Source organism: Poecilia mexicana, unplaced genomic scaffold (assembly GCF_051168715.1).
Source record: "Poecilia mexicana isolate PSO_F unplaced genomic scaffold, ASM5116871v1 scaffold_21, whole genome shotgun sequence".
NCBI classification, from domain to species: domain Eukaryota; kingdom Metazoa; phylum Chordata; class Actinopteri; order Cyprinodontiformes; family Poeciliidae; genus Poecilia; species Poecilia mexicana.
The window spans coordinates 6,754,988-6,773,902 of record NW_028263390.1 but is presented as its reverse complement, the minus strand read 5'-3'; the positions used below and the strand labels follow the sequence as shown (position 1 = coordinate 6,773,902).

The 18,915-nt window shown below is 40.8% G+C and overlaps 1 long non-coding RNA gene across 1 annotated transcript in view; it reads right to left on the bottom strand.

Moving 5' to 3' along the window:
* Window positions 1–1,171: 1,171 nt before the first annotated feature.
* LOC106916237 (uncharacterized) overlaps window positions 1,172–18,915 on the bottom strand; it is a 54,546-nt gene continuing 36,802 nt past the window's right edge. The window contains exons 2-3 of the long non-coding RNA XR_001417942.2: window positions 9,857–9,991; window positions 1,172–4,630 (exon numbers count right to left, since the gene is read on the bottom strand). This is a non-coding gene — a long non-coding RNA (uncharacterized LOC106916237). The remainder of the gene's footprint in view (window positions 4,631–9,856; window positions 9,992–18,915) is intronic.

The following is an 18,915-nucleotide window of genomic DNA, read 5'->3' as shown; positions in this document are numbered from 1 at the left end:
AATCACACTACAATTGACCACACGGAACAAGATCCACCTCACACACACACACACACACACACACACACACACACACACACACACACACACACACACACACAAAACCACACACTCAGAAATGTCCGATCCACATGTGCGTACAAACTCAGAAATGACTAAAACAAATAAACGCTTAACACAACGGAGTGAAACGTAATCGCGGTTGAATGGGAGGCGTCGACTGCGCTTGACCTACACTGTTGCTTCCTGACCGGTCGAAGGCAGCCTTGCGAGAAGGTTAACTGGACTATATTTACTGCTATTCCACTGCGGGCATCTGTTCACCGGCTTACATTAGCAGTTATCGGCAGTACCAATATTTGTCATGGCCCTGGAGTTGTGTAATTCAGACTTACCAAAGCGTGCCATCCGCCACCATGGTCTGTTTCCCCCCTCTAGCCGTGCCCTGATAGGGTAATGTGGGATGTAATGACGGCCAATTAGATGGGATCACCAAGCAGGACGCGCAAACGGAGCCCAGCAGACCCAGACCTCGGAGGGGAACGTGTCCTGCCATGGCTGTCGGCAACTTCGCCTTTCACTGATCCCTTATCAACATCGGAGCTCCACTTTGGAGCGACTTCATTAAAGCTGAAATTATCTCAAATCGGAGTCTTTGGCTAAACTCCGCTGGACTTGCAGAACAGCGGGGTTCCTTGACTGAGCAGGGCAGGGAAGGAATAGTTGGACCACCCAATTTCCAGCTGCAACCAAAGGGGCCATTGTGAAGCCATGCAGCCAGCGCCTCGAATCACAGCACGGCTGAGGGTCGGCGGATGAATGAGTGCAGTATGAGGCGAGAGCAGATAACCTCTAGAACTCTGTATCGGTAATTGGACCTAATTAATTGAACAGCCTTTGAGATTAGCTTGGTGCAAATTGAATAACAGACGTTTTCCTGCTGAAGATTTGTTAGATATTCCACACAATGAGTTGATACGAAGTTCATGACTTGATTTACTTAGAGTGCTGTAAAATATTCACTATATTTCTAATGTGAATTATTTCTGTCACATTTCAATTAGTATCAATATCAGGCAAAAATATCAGTAAAAAAAAATGCAATTTTCGTTGAAATAGCAATGAGTCTTTGTTTGCTTTACGTTTTAGATCCATAAATATTTTTTATTTTATTTGTAATCAACATTGCTGTGGAGGAATTATAACCCTTCATCTCTGCAGAATAGTTTAAATTTGTCCACACCAGGTTTTATTTTTTTTCTTGAATGGGCGTTTGAGGTCATGCCACAGCATCTCCATCAGACTTTGACTAGCCCACTCCAAAACACTATTCTTTTTTAAGCCTTTGTAAAAGCTACATACTGTAGCTATAAACTAAAAAAATAAAAAATAAATAGTTCTTTGCATATTTGCTCAAACTGTCACCTTGTCTTGTTGGTGTGATGATGCACTTCTGATCATTGTTCTGAAGTTCACTTAAGCTTTCAATTGTTGAGGTTTTGAGGTTTGTTTATTCTGTATATTTTAGTTTCTCTTTATTAGATCAGTGTTGGTTCTGTTTTACTTTAATTCTTTAGTGATTCTAGTTTATAATGTCGCTTTCTCTCCCTCTCTCTCTAGCCTGCCTTTTACTCTCTCCCTTCACACCTGCAACCCGTTTCTAATCAACCATTAGATTAAACCTCATTCTCAGTCCCTCCTTGCTGGTTCCTCCTGACTAATCCTATTAAATTTTATTACTATCTTGTTGTACCTGGTTCCAGTTATGTTTTTGTTCTGTTCTGTCTCCCTCTGTCCTCCATACTTTTGTTTTATGTTTTTTGTTCTTTATTATTTTTTCAATTTAAATCCACAAAATCTACTCGATGCTTCCACCTGTTAAATTTGGGTCCATCTACTAAAACGCATCATGATGTTCAAATCGATAGCTCGTTCCTATTGAATCACCAACACTGACCATAACTGAGGCAAGTGAGGACTGCAGTGCTGTACATGTTGTTCTGGGATGCTTTGTGACCAATTGTGGTTTGCCAGAGCCTAAAAGGCGTAGAAAAGACTTCATTGTCCTCGGTCTCTTATTTGTCCTAGCTTTTTCCTGTGACTGGAGCAGGTCAGGTTGCTTTATGAAATCATACAGCCTAGTTTATAGAGTTAGGGGCTTTCCATTCAAGCTATTTGTTGATTCTCAAGGTCTGGGACTAAGCACTAAGTGTGGATGCTTCATAATTTAGGGAGGGGGTTTCTTGATCTGAAACATCTAAGTAAGACAAAAGAAAAAAAAAAGAAAAAGGATATATTGCTACTTTTATATATCTATTCCAACATATATGTATTATATAAACATGAAAGCTTTGCCTGTCGCAGTGAATGTGACAGGCAAAAATGTGACAATACTTGATTTTTTGAACAACTGTATCAAGAAAAAAACAAATTTTGTTTGAACAAATTGTTACATTCTCACCTAAAACTATGTGTAAATATTTGTACGATACATGTGATGAATTTTTGTTTAAAATAACTAAATATTATTACTTGTTAGGGAAAAAAAAAAAAGTATAAGCAGTTTCCTTTTTTCTGTAAAGACTCCCACTCAAAATCTTGACATTAAGTCCGCTGACATAAATGAAATCATGCGACACGAAGGTGACGGTGGAAACAAAGTTACACAGTGGGTGGAATTTGTCATAGAAAGCTGCAGTATTCTTCTTCTGTAATGATCTCTGGATGACACTTCAGAGTCTGTGTATGCAAACTCTAGCATGTCTCAACCCAAACTGTAAAACCACACATACCAGAATGTTAATTTGCGATGTTTATGACAGAAATGATCTGGAGCCGCTGCGACAGCAATGAATGTGACTGGCAAAAAAAAAAAAAAAAAAAAAAAACATATTTTTGTCAAAATCCCTCGTAAATACATTCAAAATATGTATTGTGTTAACAGTTCTCCAGCAGGAAAAAGCCACAACACAGGGAAATCTCCCTGGGAACCGTCCTAGCCGCGTCAACAGCTCTGAGAGCCCGAATGATGTCAGAAGCGCCTTATTTCTAGCTATAAGATTAACTTATTTGTATGTGCAATTCGAGTTGTGAGCCAACAGCCAGGGAGGCGCACATACGAATCCAGTTTTGTGGAGAGTTTTACTGTTGACACTTAAGAGGCTGAATCTCACTCGCTGTGACCAAAGATACGGAGAGGCTTCAGATGTTTTACAGTTGGTTTTAGCAGCTGTAAAAGATTGCATCACTTCGTATACAGTAGTGCTGTTCGACGTCTGCTGGGTAAAACATGTGGGCATCTTGAAACGGTGTGGAAAGCATTTAAAACACGTCCACGGACAGGGCGAGGGGTGGTACCCATTACACCAAGAAGTAACATTTGGAGGACATGTGAATTCACCTCTGAGCGATTAAGTCATGTTGAATATGGATTTACAGCCACTGAGAAACCTGCTGCACAGACAGGCCTGCAAAAAATATGGCCTTTTTTTTTTTTTGTGGCTCTGCTTTTACCTCATTTATGATTCTTTGTTTCTTTATGTTCATGCAATGTTTTTGCTCTGTATTTGTGTTTGGAGTTTTTCAGTACAAGCATGACCAGGACAAAAAAATCTTAATTTTTATTTAATTTTTTATGTTTTTATTTTTTTTTTTGCACTGCCTTTGAGAGTTTTTTTTTTTTTTTAATTTCGTGCTTTTTTTGCGCAATACCAATGAAGGAGTTCTGGTTTTGATGTTGATATGAAACTTCCCATGTTAAATTATGTGAAATCATAACTTTCTCCTTTTGGTAACCACAACACACATGTCTAGCGTACACTTCTGCTTCATAATGGTAGTTTTTTAACCTTATCCCGGGATCTTTAGCAGTAGGAGAATTCAGATTTTTTTCTATGTTCTTCAGACTTTCGAATTTCACTAATATTTTTTTGTTGAATTACTTTTTTGTCATAATAATTTGTTTCCTGTCATGATTGATACTGCTCCCAGCCTCTCCCAAACCTGCTGATTAGCTCACTGCTCTCACCTGTGCCATTGCTGATGGCTTTCACCTGTGCTGCTGCCTTTATAAACTCCTGCTTTGCACTCACTCAAAGTGAGGTTGTTTGTTGTTTTTGACTGTGGCAAAAAGAATATTTGGAGGAGAAATGGTGAAGCTTTCAAACATGATAATGTATCAGGTATGATAGAGGTGTAATAAATATGAAGTTGTTACCTCTCACTGATGAACTGAAAAATGATTTTAAAAAATCCTAAATTCTTGCACTTTGCCTCAAATTGACTAGTGGGACGAAAATCTGACACAACTTGGGTGCTCTTATAAAACACTAACGTAGAATAAAGTGGGCTAACATCAAGCTTCTGGACTGTCCTACTCATTTAGGACTTCAGAAAATCCTCTAAGCTGATTCTACGAACCAGTTGTCCCGTTTCCACTTCGACTCTCTCCCACTACATCAAGAAATGGTTTTCCGTGCTTGAATTGAACATAGCCTCCGATAGCCAGACGTTTGATCCAATTCCCCGCAGAGCTGTTTTCGAGAGCGCTGTCTCTTTTTCTCTATAACTCCCAGGATCTCTTCTTGGGTGGCTGTGTGCGAACAAACCATCTGCTACATCGGGTTCAAATCTGCAGGCAAAAGAGTAGATGGGGGTCTGTCCTGACATGTAACGTTTTGCTTTCGTCCATCCCTGCCTGAAAGGTGGAAGCGATTTGAGAAAAAAAAAAAAATTTTCAAGCATCGCAACAAATATTGGGCCAGAAATCTGTCACTGATTTCACGCACGTGACCGGCTATTTTTGACGAGCAGGAAAACCGTAAATTGTCGTAATTATTTAGAAAAATCGAAGCTGGATTTTTTTCGCGCGGCTTGTAAAAATTACAAGTTTATGACAGCACCTTGAGCCTATTTTACTACCCAGTACGAGGGGTGGAGGGGTGGGAGAAACATGCGCATATAAAAGAATCTGAAAATATTACTTGTAAGCACAGTTTATACGTGTAGTAAAGTTGTGTGCTGAAAAAGCTCCAGTTTCCTCTGTTAGAAATGAATGAGCGCAGCTGCCAGATCTGGCTCCCGGCCTCCTCTCTCGTCGTACTCGTCTGGGGGCTTCATCGCCGAGAAACGCACATGCAAACATAAATTACGCTGAGCTACGCGCACATGTGCATGCGACCCTCGGCGCATACCACGAGCACGCAAGCACGCACGCTTTCGCATCGCCTTTGTGATGCCTCCAGCGGGTCACAAAGCAAAACAGGCGATTGACACCCTCTGGTTTCAACTTCTGTGACCCTTCCAGCAGCCTGTGAAGTAGGCACAGAACAGCAGAGCGGGGGCCCTTTGGAAATATCTGCGGTCAGCTGCGTAGGGAGGAGGGAGCGAAGGAAAGAAACTTGCTTTTAATAAACAAGATAATGGGTGCCATACGCCCCTTCTCACACCACTGCTGCTTGCAATCTCTCCCTCCTTTTTTTTTTTCTCTCCCCTCACTTCTTTGCCTTTTCCACCTTACATTTTCTATAAAAATTGCATTCATGCTTCAAGAATGGAGTGGGGGGGAGAAAAAAAGAGAGAAACTGAAAAAAGAAAAAAAAATAAGTCAATGGAGTGGAAAGGTTTGGCTTTGGTGGTGGTGGTGGGGGGTGATCCTCAAACCAACAATTAACTGGCGTCAGGATGTTTATGGGCAGAGTTAGCTTAAGCGACTGGTCCTCAGATACTTCGGCGGTGGCCCTATGCTCTTTGAACGTGGAAATTATGCAAAAACAACAAAACAAAAAAAGGAGGGGTGAGCAGATTATATGTTGTCATAGCAAAGGGGGGAAAAAAACATTTTTTAGATAAGTAGCTCTTGCTGTTTCAGATGTGAAGTCACAGAGCTTCTGTTTTTCTTAATTTGCTACGTGTGTCTCGGAAGTGGGTAGAAAACACCTTAAGAATATTTGTAAAGTCAAGTTCGAAACGGATTTGGGCCAAAGGACTCCTGCACTGGCATCAGCATAGAAAGCTGTGACGCAATGCATCATTGCCCATTTCTTTGGGAACCCAGTTCTTCTGTTACAGAAATGACAGAAACATTGTGCTGAAAACAACAATTTTTTTCTTTTTTTTGCAGGAAATATGCAGGTAGTGACTCTTTGTTATCCAACATTTCCCTAAACGCAGATTAGTGAAGCATTTTGCTATGATTGCAGCAAATATTGGAAATCTGCGTGGTATTCCTCTCAGAAAGCTTGTTTGTCCATCTAAATCAGCTGGAGATTTAATATTTGTTTGAAAATACATTTAAACTGTGATATTGGATATTCTTAAATCATCTAAAGGGCAAGGAAGGATAACTTTCCAGAAGAGGCAGGAGGTAGGTTTTTTTTTTTTCTTTTTCCACAATTAGCACCGCCATTGTTACAAATATCACTCAGACAAATTCAGGTTGTCACGTTGTAACCTCGCCATGCTGAGATTTCAACAGTTTAGCCTCTTTTTGTTTGACAAATGAGCAAAATCAGAGCTGCTCACATCCTCACAACCAACTATTTATATTAGAACTGAAGGCAGATTAGATTGAAAACAGAACTAAAGTCATTGATTTGTGTCAAAAAGTGCCACTGTGGTGACACTGGTTTAATTATAATTCTGCTCTTATAACAAACCTGAAAATAATTTTTTTTAATAGTGCCTTGAAAACTTATTTGAACCCTCTTAAAATTATCCATAAAAGAGCCACAAACTTCAGTTTATTTCAAAGAGATTTTAAGTGGTTAACCAACACAAAGTAATCATAACTGTGAAGTAAAAGGAAAATGATACCCATTATTGAGAAGCACCGTTCTGGTGGAATTACAGCAAAGCATTCACACAGCATCATGCTGCCTCCACCATGTCGCTGTTTGTTTTCTATCACATTCAAGTCATTTCTATAGTGCCAATTTACAACAAATGTCTCAGTGCACTTTACAAAAAAAAAGAATTTAAATTCACACATAAATTCCCACTGATCCTAGTGTGAAACAGTACAGCAACGCTCAATTAGTTACTGAAAGTAATTGAAAAAGTCTATCAAACTGTGTTGTAGCACAGTTTGATAGACATGCCTCCTCACACTGAGCAGGCATGTAGCGACAGTGGAGAGAAAAAACTCCACTTTAAAAGAAAAGCCGTGACTTTTAAAGACTTTGAAAGATTGTGATGGATTTTATTTAGAGGTATCAGGGCTGAATACAAACCCAAGCTACACACTTCAGATTTTTACTGCTTAATAATTTTAAGCACTTTTACCTCTTTAAGATAAACCAAATAAAGTCCCAATAAAGAGCCTTTATTTGTGGATGCACCAGAACAAAATGTGAAAAAGTTTAAGGGGTTGAATACTTTTGCTAGGAGTTGGGTCGTTTTAGTTTAGGCTTTTGTGCTGTCTAGTGAGAGGGGGAAGAAAAGGGAAAAAAAAGCACAGGGGATCAGTGTTTTGGATCATTTCAGTGTCAGAGCCCATGACTCCGTATGAACACGTAATTTACATCCAAGGCAACAAAGTGGTTTTCACCGCAGAGTCATAGCTGTAAAACCGCCGCTAACTGGTTGATGTGGATCCCAGCGTCTTGTGAGACTTTATATTATGAAATCTAAAGTCTCTGAAGACTCCATCCTGGCCACCGCTCTGCTGCACCGGGACTTCTTTTTATTAGCTTGTCCGATCTTTCTTTATTCTCTCTCTCATTCCCCATTTTTCCCCCCCTTCTCTTAATTTTCATTGTCTTCCTCTCCCAGCTTCGCTCTCATCTGCCGGCGCTGGTAAGCCCTGCGAGAACGTCACTGTGGTGTAGCGCCAAGTATTTTTGGCTCAGCAGTGCTTAGATGTAGAATGTAAATTGTGGAGAAATAAGATCTAATTTACTGCTAAAACCATGTGTTTTTTTTTTATTTATTTTTATTTTTAAGGTAATATCTGTTCTGACGCCACAGCTCTTTACAGACTGACTTTGACACATTATTGATGGGGCCTCATGTTTCGGTGAAAGATTAAAAAAAAATCAATAAAATGTGTCATCACTTGACTTTAAATTGAGATGTCGTAATCGATACGGTAATGTCATTCAAATGAACTAACCACACAATATCTGTTCTTCTCTCAAATTTAATCACAGGAAGAGCAAACGCCTTCCCAGGTATATCGCCTTCACCCTTCAACACTAATGTATTGTTTTCAACCAGTGTAGGGGCAGGGGATTCCCCCCCATCCCACCACGCACATCTTTTCCCGCCTTTGGCCAGACACTTGGCCGGCCCGATCCGCTGCTGGCACGGCGTGAGGCGCGGGCCTGCCAGAACACGCTGGAGAGCCAGGATTTAGCTGCTCCGCTCGCAGGAATGTGTCAGTCATCCCCCACCAGTCCGTCGCTGCTGATGATTCAAAATGACAATATAATGAAAGCGGTGAGGTGGAGAGGGTGGGTTGCTGTGATGTGCTACTCTTACCCACTTTGCTATCAACTGAACAGGAGAGGAAAGGGGACGGAGCACGGTGCCAAGAAAAATGTCCATTAGGGAACGTTGGTGAGTCAGAGTAAGTATGAGCAACTAATGATCGGTTGTTTGAACTGGGGCCTTGAAAGAATATTCATACCTGTTTAACTTTTTCACATTTTGTTATGTCACAAGCTGATAATGTAACTTATTAAAAATATCTTTACATATTTGTTAAAACTGTCACTATGTGGTAAGTATTGTAAGAGACGGATAAGCTGTGAAAAACCAGAAAGGTGGCAGCATATGGATTGACTCCTGACCTCTGGAGTTTACAATCACAGTCGTCTCAGGAGATTCCACACAGCGTCACATGGGAGAGTCACAATCTCTTGACTTTTTCCAGCCTTTCTTGTCAAAAGTTGACCTTGTGTTCTACAACTTTGTATTTTTATGATGTAGTAGTATGAACTCCCTTGGTGCTGAAATGTGCTATACAAATAAACTCATTTTGAGCTTCTGTCATTGTACATAAGCTCAACAAAATCTGGTTCAGTGCAGCCCATCCAAAGAAGAAAAAAGAAACTATATAAGACATGGGTGGACAGGTACCTGTTGACGTTCTAATCTCAAAGACATTAGGTTGATCATCTGTGAATTGGAAGACGATGGACATTTGCAGCATTTTCATTTGGTACTGATGGAGTGGCCCAGTCAAAGCCCAGATCCAAGTTGTAAGACAGAGCTGAGACTTAAAATGCCCTGTTCATACATGCTCAAGTAGACTTCAAAGACTACGCAACAATTTCCCAGCTGGTTGACACATGGTGAAGGAGTTGCTGTGAAAGTTGGTTCAACTTAGAACTGACTAATAAATGCAAAATGAACACCAGAACTTTGATTTGTAATTAAAAACTTACACCTTTTACCCATTTCCTTCTAAATACATACAAGTAGTCCTTTGTGTTGGTTTATCACATTAAATCCCAATTAAATACATTTGAATTTGTGGCTGCACTGATCCAAAACGTGAAAATGTTCAAAAGGTTGGATAGTTTTGGACAACATTGTAGGAGTCGGCAGCAGTTTTCTCCAAGTTGCAGACAGATGTGGTGATTTTTGGTCCAATATTTGTGGAAAGTTCTCCTCGTTTTTTCCCTCCCAAAACCCCTCCGAAAGCATTCAGGAAACAAAAATGACTTCAAACAAAAGTATTCAAAAAAGCAAAACTAAGGATCTGGATAAAAAGGAGAAAGTTTCCATCCTCCCCATTCCCCCACCAACATAACTAATAGATTTCCAGTACATGAAATATTAATCAAGACGGATCGCTTTAACACGGGAGTGGGTGCATGGAGGGATTTGCATATTCAAGCCTCTTTCAGCTCACCCATTATTTCGTCCACCTTGTGGCTTCTGTCAGCTGGAGAATACCTCTGATGAAGGTGTCCTGGTCCGTCTCGGCGCCGTCGCCAGACAGATGTTGGCATTTGAATCAGAACCCTTGTGGGACCAGCACACTCCTCTGGGGGGGCGAGAGAGGGGGGAACAAATTATATTGACAAACATGCATGAGATTCATCCCTCTGTCAGACAACCTTTTCAGCGGAGGAAACTTCCACTGAGTATGGCAGAACATTAATATTCTTTTTTTTTTTTTTTTTTTTAATAAGTGACGACTCGCTTTCTCTTGACTGACAGATTAGTAGAGAAACACACACACACACACACACACACACACACACAAAAATGCAGTTTTTCCGTTTCCTTCTCAGAAGATTGCTGTTGGAACTTTAACAAAGCACCGTCTCCTCACTTAACCAGGTGAGTGGAGAACAATTGTGACCCCTTTTAGCGCCGGCGTCCCATTTCGGCGTCCCAGCGAGGGTGTTGAGTCTAATCTGTGGTTAAGTATCCTGATACTCCTCGCTTTCCTTGATGTCTCCCGGGGGATGTCCTAGCTTGGCCGTCAGCTCAGGATTAATTAAAACTTCCCGTGTCCCTGCAGACGTATTAGTGAGCTGAGAGCCAGTCAAACACCAGTTTGCGGTTAGTGCAACAGAGGCTAATACCTTCCGCTTCAAGATGCTGTGCTATAATTGGGGCCTGCCCATAGCAATGCATAGGGAGTGACTGACTTGCTAAGCAAGTCAGTCACTCCCTATGCATTGCATGGCAGGCACCTATTGTTTTAGACCCAATAGAATGCCTGGATATTATTTATTTTTCTTCCGTCAACGTTAATGCGGCCCGTACCGCTGCGTGCACCCCCACAAAAGTGGTATCAAAACGTTCAACTTGATCCCGAGAAGGGAGCTATTACTTTTAGTGGGATTCTGAGTTAAAATGACAACATAAATTGAGAAAAACGAGAAAAATCGAGGCTGAGTGTCTCACAGAATTACTAACCTTTCTCTATGAAACACACACCCAGCACAGTGGAGGTCTGACTCCAAAACTCTTTTTAATTCCCCCTCACAGGCACAAATATCGGCCTATTAATCTCAAAGTTGGTCATGACATAGATACACATGCCTGCTCCTGTAAAATGTTTTCAAAATTTTGCTAGGGCTTATGGTTTTTTGTCAGGGTCCTGGAGACGACTGGGTGTCTCACAAGTATAGAAACTCTGTCTCCAGCATCCTGTCTGACAGAGAGCCAGCCCAGGTGCAGATAATTACCATAGCAACAGGTCCCAGACAGAGGCAGTGAGTAGTCTCACAAACAAGCACAGAGCCAGGTCTCACAATGCATTGTGGGAAGAATACATATTTCCTGTGACTATTCATATGTTGCTTACATAAAATTATTTCTCTGAATTTTTGAGTGTAAATTAAAATCCTTAGTATGAAGGTTGAATTTTTTTTAGAAATAAACAATTACCCACTGTCTTCATGTTTTTTATTTTGGACCTTGGGTGAGAACCACATATGCGAAGCTTATAGTCGTCAGTCTCAGACTGAATTTCACTGTACTTGGGGTTTAGCCATTGTACTATAGTGGTGAACCAGGTCAGACATAACACTATGATGATGGACCTGACAAAAGCCTCAGTCATTGCATTCTAGTGGTGGATCATGAATGTCAGACCTGCACGAATCTATTCCTCAGGGAAAATCTATAATGCTAAAACGCTGGGTCCAAAGTGACGGGCACACTTCTGCAGGCCCCATTTAAATTTCTTCAGAAATTTTCTAGTTAATAACTACTATCTCTCTTGCTCAAGCATCAGAAGTTTGTATTCAGAGCATGTGACCTAAAGACTTTTATTCCTTTATTGCGACTGGCATCGGGGAGTGAAAGCAGTGTTTTGTTTTTTTTTTAAGTTAACACTTTGTGTACCATTTTAAAATAAGCGACTCAGGTTTTCTTTGCTCTTTTTCAGTATGCATCCATCAAATGTCTGTAGAGCTAAATATCTGCAACGGCTATGTTAAGCTGTTATGGATTATACAGTAATTTTGTATTTGAAATGGTCAATCCTGGAGCTAATCTGATGCAGTGGTCAGAAGTTTACATATGCTCATGATCAGCATCAACGTCAAGGATTTGGGGCTTCTGTAGACACTTTGGAAGGAGTGTTTTACAAGAATAGAGGTCTTTTTTTAATCCACACCAGGTGAAAATTATAGGTGCAAACTCAAAAATATACATATACCCTCATTTTTATTTGGATGAGTTTCTTTTGGCATGATGGAAAGGTAACATGGATGGAAATTTAACAGCTCATCTTAATGTTTAAATTTAGTTTTGTGGCTTAGCCCCATTTTAACCACAATGTACAACATTTCAATAAGACTGAGATCAAGCGAATCAGGAAGTTGTTTTTTTATCCAGGAACATAGTGCCATTTTGTAGCACAATCAAGTAACTGTTACCTTCAGCTGTTATAAGATATTGTATATGTCAAACATAACTTTTAAAAAAATTAGGCTTTGTAATTTAATGCCTTGGAATTGGGCCTCTGTCTCTTTAAAAAACTGCTACTCTTTCTGAAATTCCTCCTTCAAAAAGTCTTCATAACATCACTGCTCTATTATCCCTTTAACAATGTTTTTACTAGCGTTGCACTGAGAAGTAGCTTCTATAATGAGCTCGGCTGATGCACAGTTCCAAAAGCTATTTGCTACTGGCTAGTCTGAAGGAGCTGAGCACGGGAGTTGTGATGGATGGATGCTCCGTGAGGCTCCGAGGAGGAGCTTCATCCCCGAAGGAGGTGCCCCTGCTCCCCCAACCCTTCGCACAGCTGAATGGTTGCCACGGGTGATTCAAAGATTTCTCAAACATACATGAAACAATCAAGGCAACACTGCAGATTTTTTAAATGATCCTCATTTGCATATTTCTTTGGATGGAAGTTTGCTTTTTTTGTAAGTAAGGGATTTTTTTCTTCTTCTACTCTATTTAAGCTGCATAGTTTGGCCATCAAGCTGTTCAGGAGCAGACACTTCCTACGTGTTCAAAATTCTCTTTAACCTGGGTTGTGGTCAGAGTTTTCAGTCTACTAAAACCATCACAGGCTGTGTCAATGTTTCCACTATCTATCCCACTGACTATATTTTTTCAGTCAGGAACCACTACGCCTCAAGCTGATTGTAAAATAAAAGCTACTGGGACAAAAAGTATCTATGTCTACAGTGGAGTGAGTTCAGGAAGACAATTTAAAGCTAAGTCGATTCCGGTAAAATAAGTTATTTAATTTAGCTCTTCTGACTGGAGACATGCTCACATGTCTGAGCAAATTAATCCAAAAACTTGTTAAAGGCTACACAACTTACTGAGAGGCAATTATTCATGATATCCATGGCATTCATGTTTGTATATTTGAGAATCGTGTGTAGTTTGTACAGTGTGATCTGTGACTTGAGAAAATTAATTTGTGACTATAACTTTATGTAGCTTATTTTTTCGTAAACCGGGACAGAAAAACTGGCATTGAAAAGTTGGTTAAAAAAAATTTAAAAATTAATTTTAACATTCTGAACATTTCATCTGCCCAATCATCCTGTTATTCAAACTATACACATTGATGCTTTTGGAATGATGCACAATTCCCTCTATGTCCATATTTGTTGTAAATCAAAAAACATATTTTAAGAAACTGTAATGATAATCAATTCAGTTCCTTTGTGAATCCAAAAATAACTTTTAAACAGCTAAACTTTTTGCAACTGCAGCTAAATAAACCAACTGAGATTAGATGCTATTTGCGCGCAACTTTCCTCTTTTGCATAGCTTGCTGATTTTTTTTTTCTTTTTCTCTATCTTCACACTTCCCATTACCAAATGGACCCATGCTCTTTGGATGAAGTTTTATTTTCACTTAAAAGACTCAAGCTGTCTCCAGACCTGGCTTTTGAATAAACATGGGCTTAGGGGTGTGTGGGGGATTCAGGGGGGACTAGATTGCCTGTGGTTTGGCAAAATGTCACCACAGAGAAACACGGAGCTAGATGGGGCCCTGATCTGCTTGATCACAGAGTCCACTGAAAGGGTAGGAGTGAGATAAATTTAACTAGCACACACAGGGCGAAAATATACAAATACACACATACATAGAGTCTGAGCAGATCATAGCGTTGTCTTTATGTCCAACTGGAAGGCGGGGTGAAACCCTGAATACGAGCTATTCCAGGTTAGAGGACCTGACCAGCACCTTTAAAGGATTCAAGGAGAAGACACGAGGGTGTGGAGAAAGGATCTAAGGAATCCCTGCAATATTAATGTCCAAAATGTCACAGAAAAGTCACTGGAGCTCCTGGTTAGGTTTACAGAGCAATCCGGAGAGTCGGCGTGAGTCTGTGACTCGTATAATGAATAAACTAAAGGCTCCCACCATAAATCCCTCTGGACTAAGGTTTGTCTCTGAGTCGCGCATGGTCAGGACTGTCAAGAGACACCGTGTCTAGACATAAAGGGTGGGGGGAAACAAACAGGCCCCCCATTGGGTTCATTTCAAAGAACAAAATTGTTATCGGGAAAACTTATGCGGAAATGATTTGCTTATATTCTGGGCCAAAACAGGATCCTGTTGTGAAGAAATTAACCGTAGACGGATATGGCAAGGATTTGAATTTCCCTCTGCAAAAAGTGCTTTTCTGCAGTTCCCTTCAAAATGAATCCGTAGAACCAATGGCCTCACCAAAACAACTCTGGCAACAAAGCTCCAAATAATTAGAAGCATATGGCGCTACTAATTCATTAAGCGTGAAAGGTGTTTTTACAAATGCCTGTCAACGAGTAAAAAAATTTTGGAAAAATTCGGAAATAATTTCCAAGTAATTGTACATTTAAACACTAATCATTGATTTGTCCAGTTTTTTTGTATGAGACTGTTTTTATTCAGTGGAAAGATTTATATATATTCAGTGGGTTCGCACTGCCCAAAGTCCACTTCTGATTGGTTGATCAGTTCCTCCTGTCTGACTTAGTGGGTACTTGTGCTACAATCATAAAGTTGGGGTTTGATTTCAGCTTCATCCTGTAAAATGTTGATGTATTAGTTTCACTGTTCAAAGATTGACCTCAAGATATCAGATAACTAGTCTGCTATCCTAATTAGAAAGAAAAGCAGGATGTCAATTACATTTGCTGTTTAAAGCATCCAGCATTTCAGGTGAGTGAAATTTTATTAGTGTAGACACCATATCGTTATGCAAGATTACAAAAAAAGAAAAAAAAATCATAATACGCTTTTAAATCTCTGGGTAAGATACCCGTCTGATAGGTCTCTAAGGTGATGCTCGAAGGCAGCATTTCTCCTGAATTCCTCCTCTTCTCTGGACAAATCACCATCTAAAGCCTTCAGCTTATTTCATTTGAGCACACCTCTATTATCACCCTGGGTCGAAGAATATATGGATATTTGCTTTTGATCACCTCCCCCTATAAAAGACGATGCACTCAGATTCAAACTCAGGCCGAGCGTGCACAGCTGAGCCCGCGCAACGTCTCTTTTGAGAGCGTGTAAGCCTCTTATATCGAAATGGTTTGTTTGTCCCCGAGTCACAAATCATTAAGTATTTTGCTCCACTTTTTCGCTCAGTGGGTTGTATGAAAATGAGCAACAAGCCTGTATGCCTCCTGTGTACGGATTATGAGCCCGTGTTTGTGAGGGTCTGACTCTAATGGGCAAGTAATTACAGTTTGTTTATGAGTTTATCGATGCATGCCACCACCATGCCTGCACGGGTTATGGGCAATGCGAGATAAGGATCGCGCATTTATTATTATTCTCCCGCACTCCCTCTAAAGAGCGAGTTAACTCGCATTGTGAACTCCCACCGAGATCATATTACAAGGCCCAATACTTTTAATCTGTGCTGCCGTTGGTCGGGGGTATGAATTTATCCCGGCTTCACTACCTTGGGATGAAGCGAAAATCTAGAATGTTTTTTTTTTTTTTTACTTTGATCTGAAGAACAATCATGGAGAGAAAAAAAATAAAGAAATTACTCATTTACACCTCCTTAAACGATATTCTTCACCTAACAAGGTCAAGAGTTCATCTGTGTTTACAATCCCTCACCGCTTTGAGGCAAAATCAGGTTGTGGGGGCCGGATGGTAGGTCAGGATCTTGCGCCGTCTCGGGGCTCTGAGCGTGTTTTTCTGTGGCGTGTTGTCAGCACGGCAACAACAGCAGGCGGCTTCAGATCCTGCTCTTGTTTCCCGGGCTCCTGACGACCTGCATGGCATATGCTCTGGGAGCGCTTGACGCAGACCTGCTCGCCTCCATTTATGTTTGTGCGGTCAGATTTAATCAAAATGGCATCTGTTGGTGTTTAATGTGAGTAATTGTTCCATACAGTACATGCCTGTGTGTGTGTGTTCGCGCAAGCGTCTGCAGAAAACCAATGTTGGCGCACACCAAAGGGGAATGTTTGGGCAAATGCGGTTTCTCACTGTATGCACTCACTCAGATTACTATTGATGCATAATTTTGCCCCACATGTTGTCAACACCCTGGACTGCTTTTTTGTTTTTTTTCTTCGATTTTTTTCCTGCAACTATGTCTTCTTGTTATGAGCACATTCCCTCTGTGATGGCATACTGGCCTGTGTCAAATTATGTGCCAAAGTAATAACTGTGTTGTATGAATGTACCTGCAACTGGCTGTTGAAATAAATTTCCTCCTCGACAACAAATACATCTCTAATCAAATCTACCCCCTCCTATCTTGCCAGAGCGAAGATACATGGACATATAGCATAGGAGTGTGTGTGGCCGCATGTACTTCGCTGCCAAGTGTGAGAGCAGAGATGGGAGTACAAGTGTGTGCATGACTCCAGTATGTGTGTGTGTGCGCGTGTTTGTGTACAGTATGCGTGTTTGCATTAAGGTTTGCCTAAGAGCCCATTGTTGACTTCAAAAGGATTCCTCTGAGGTTTTAATTATGCTACTGCTTAGCTTGGCACCAGAAAAAGAGAGTGATCCTGGCTGAAGCCTATAAATCTCTCACTGCGTTCACATCCACGCCCTTCAAAGTCATCGACTTGCCCGGACCTCCCAGACGCATTAAGAAGAAGTGCTCATATAGGGCCCAAGAAGTCACCTCGCTGACAAACACACACATACACACACGGACGGGAGCAAAGAGCGGAGGACACATGGGCTAACAGCTGCCGGAGCTGACTTGTCCACACGTGTGTTCGTTTATGCTGCTGTCCATGCTTGTAGGTGTGCAAAAAAACTCATTAATAAAGAATACATTTCTGTGTTTATGGGTCATTTAGCAGTGTATGTTCTTCAAAAAGAATATTATATGTCTGAATTTCTTTTCGTAGGCCCCTTTAAACAGTGTCAGCATAGTGGTAAGAATCAACAAGAACATTGATATTCACACCTGACAGTCCGGTAGACTTGGTGGGATTGAGGACCAAACTTGCAACATTCTCAGCTGATGAGGTTCACTTTCACGCTGCACTGTGTCAAACGATCCAAACTATTACCCAGAATGCTCTGTGCTGTAATCCACTTCCTGCTTTTGGAGCGGTCTACGGTCCACTTGCATCCCCATACTCAATCAGACCGCATCAGAATTTGATTAAGCAATCACTCCTCCGCAAACAAAAATTTGTTTGATTAAAGTGGACTGAACAGAACTGGTGTGAATGAACCTTTAATAGAGTGTTGGCAGAGTTTTCATTTGGACATCAAGAGTGTAAATTTTAAGTATTTAAACTGGATCATGAAGGTTTTCCCTTCTTGGTTGTCCTTTATCACATTGGTAGCCTATCTGCGTCCTGAATGCAATGTTATTAAGCCTAATACCAGCCGTAGCCGGTACCATGGCCTCATACCAAAGCTAAAACCTCATCACACAGAGACCAGGCAGGCAGTGCTCCAAGTATATTATTGTTTCAACACCCACGCTGCTGTGTACCCTCAACTTCTCTGGATTCAATCAAAATCTCATCAAGCAACTGCTACAAACAGTCCACTCACCATTGCAAAAATGGTGCACCCTGTGAAGGCCCACATGTACAAGTTTGCATGCACTGAAACTGGGCTCCCAACTGGACAGTAATCCATGCACCTCCAAATCGTGCATACACTCGAATTTGCTGGATAATTGGAGACTGAGGAAAATGTTGAGGTTTTCAGCATTTTTCAATGTTTTTGCTGATGATTACTCTAGTGAAGGCGACTGGTTACATTGGATTTCATTTAGAAGCACCACAGAAAAATGGCTTCAATACAAATGTATGCCACACTTAATATTTTCATTTATTATAAATCCTAAAAAAAAAAAGAAAAAAAAAGAAAAGGAAAAAAAACATGTAATCCTTTCCCTTCCACTTCACAGATGTGAACTACTTTATTTTGGCCACTTAAAATCCCAAGAAATGCACTAAAGTATGCGGCATAATATAGGAGCGTGAGTACTTTTGCAAGGCACTGCAACACTTTAGAATCTAATTTTGCTAAAAAGAACTCACAGGATTCTCAGTAGAGTTGTGTATGTTAAAGACACTTGCCTCAAAAAGTTCTATTACCTTCAAAGGAGCTTGCAGTTAGGCTGCAGTAAGGAGATAAACTTGGAGGCTCTAAGTCTCAATACCATCAGATTCTGAACCATAAATCCAGCTGTCGATCCAGAACGGGTTGTTTAGTTTTTTTAACGGACTTCTCGGATTTGCAAAGACGTCTGCCAACAGAGAGGCAAACGAGACAAGCAAACCTGCACACTCACACCTAAGGGCAATTCAGATCACCTATCATGCAAGTTTTTGGATGATGGGAAGAAGGCAGAGAGAGTACTGAGGGAAAACCCACGCACGCACAGGAAGAGCATATCAACTCCAAACACAAAGACCACTGTCAAACATTTAGCTGGGAACCTTCTAGCTGTTAGGCTTAAATGTGTGTCTGCTCCAATTGGAGCTGCGTCCGATGTTTCTGCATGGTCTGCGTGAGTCCCCACATTAAGTAGAATTCAATGAATCATT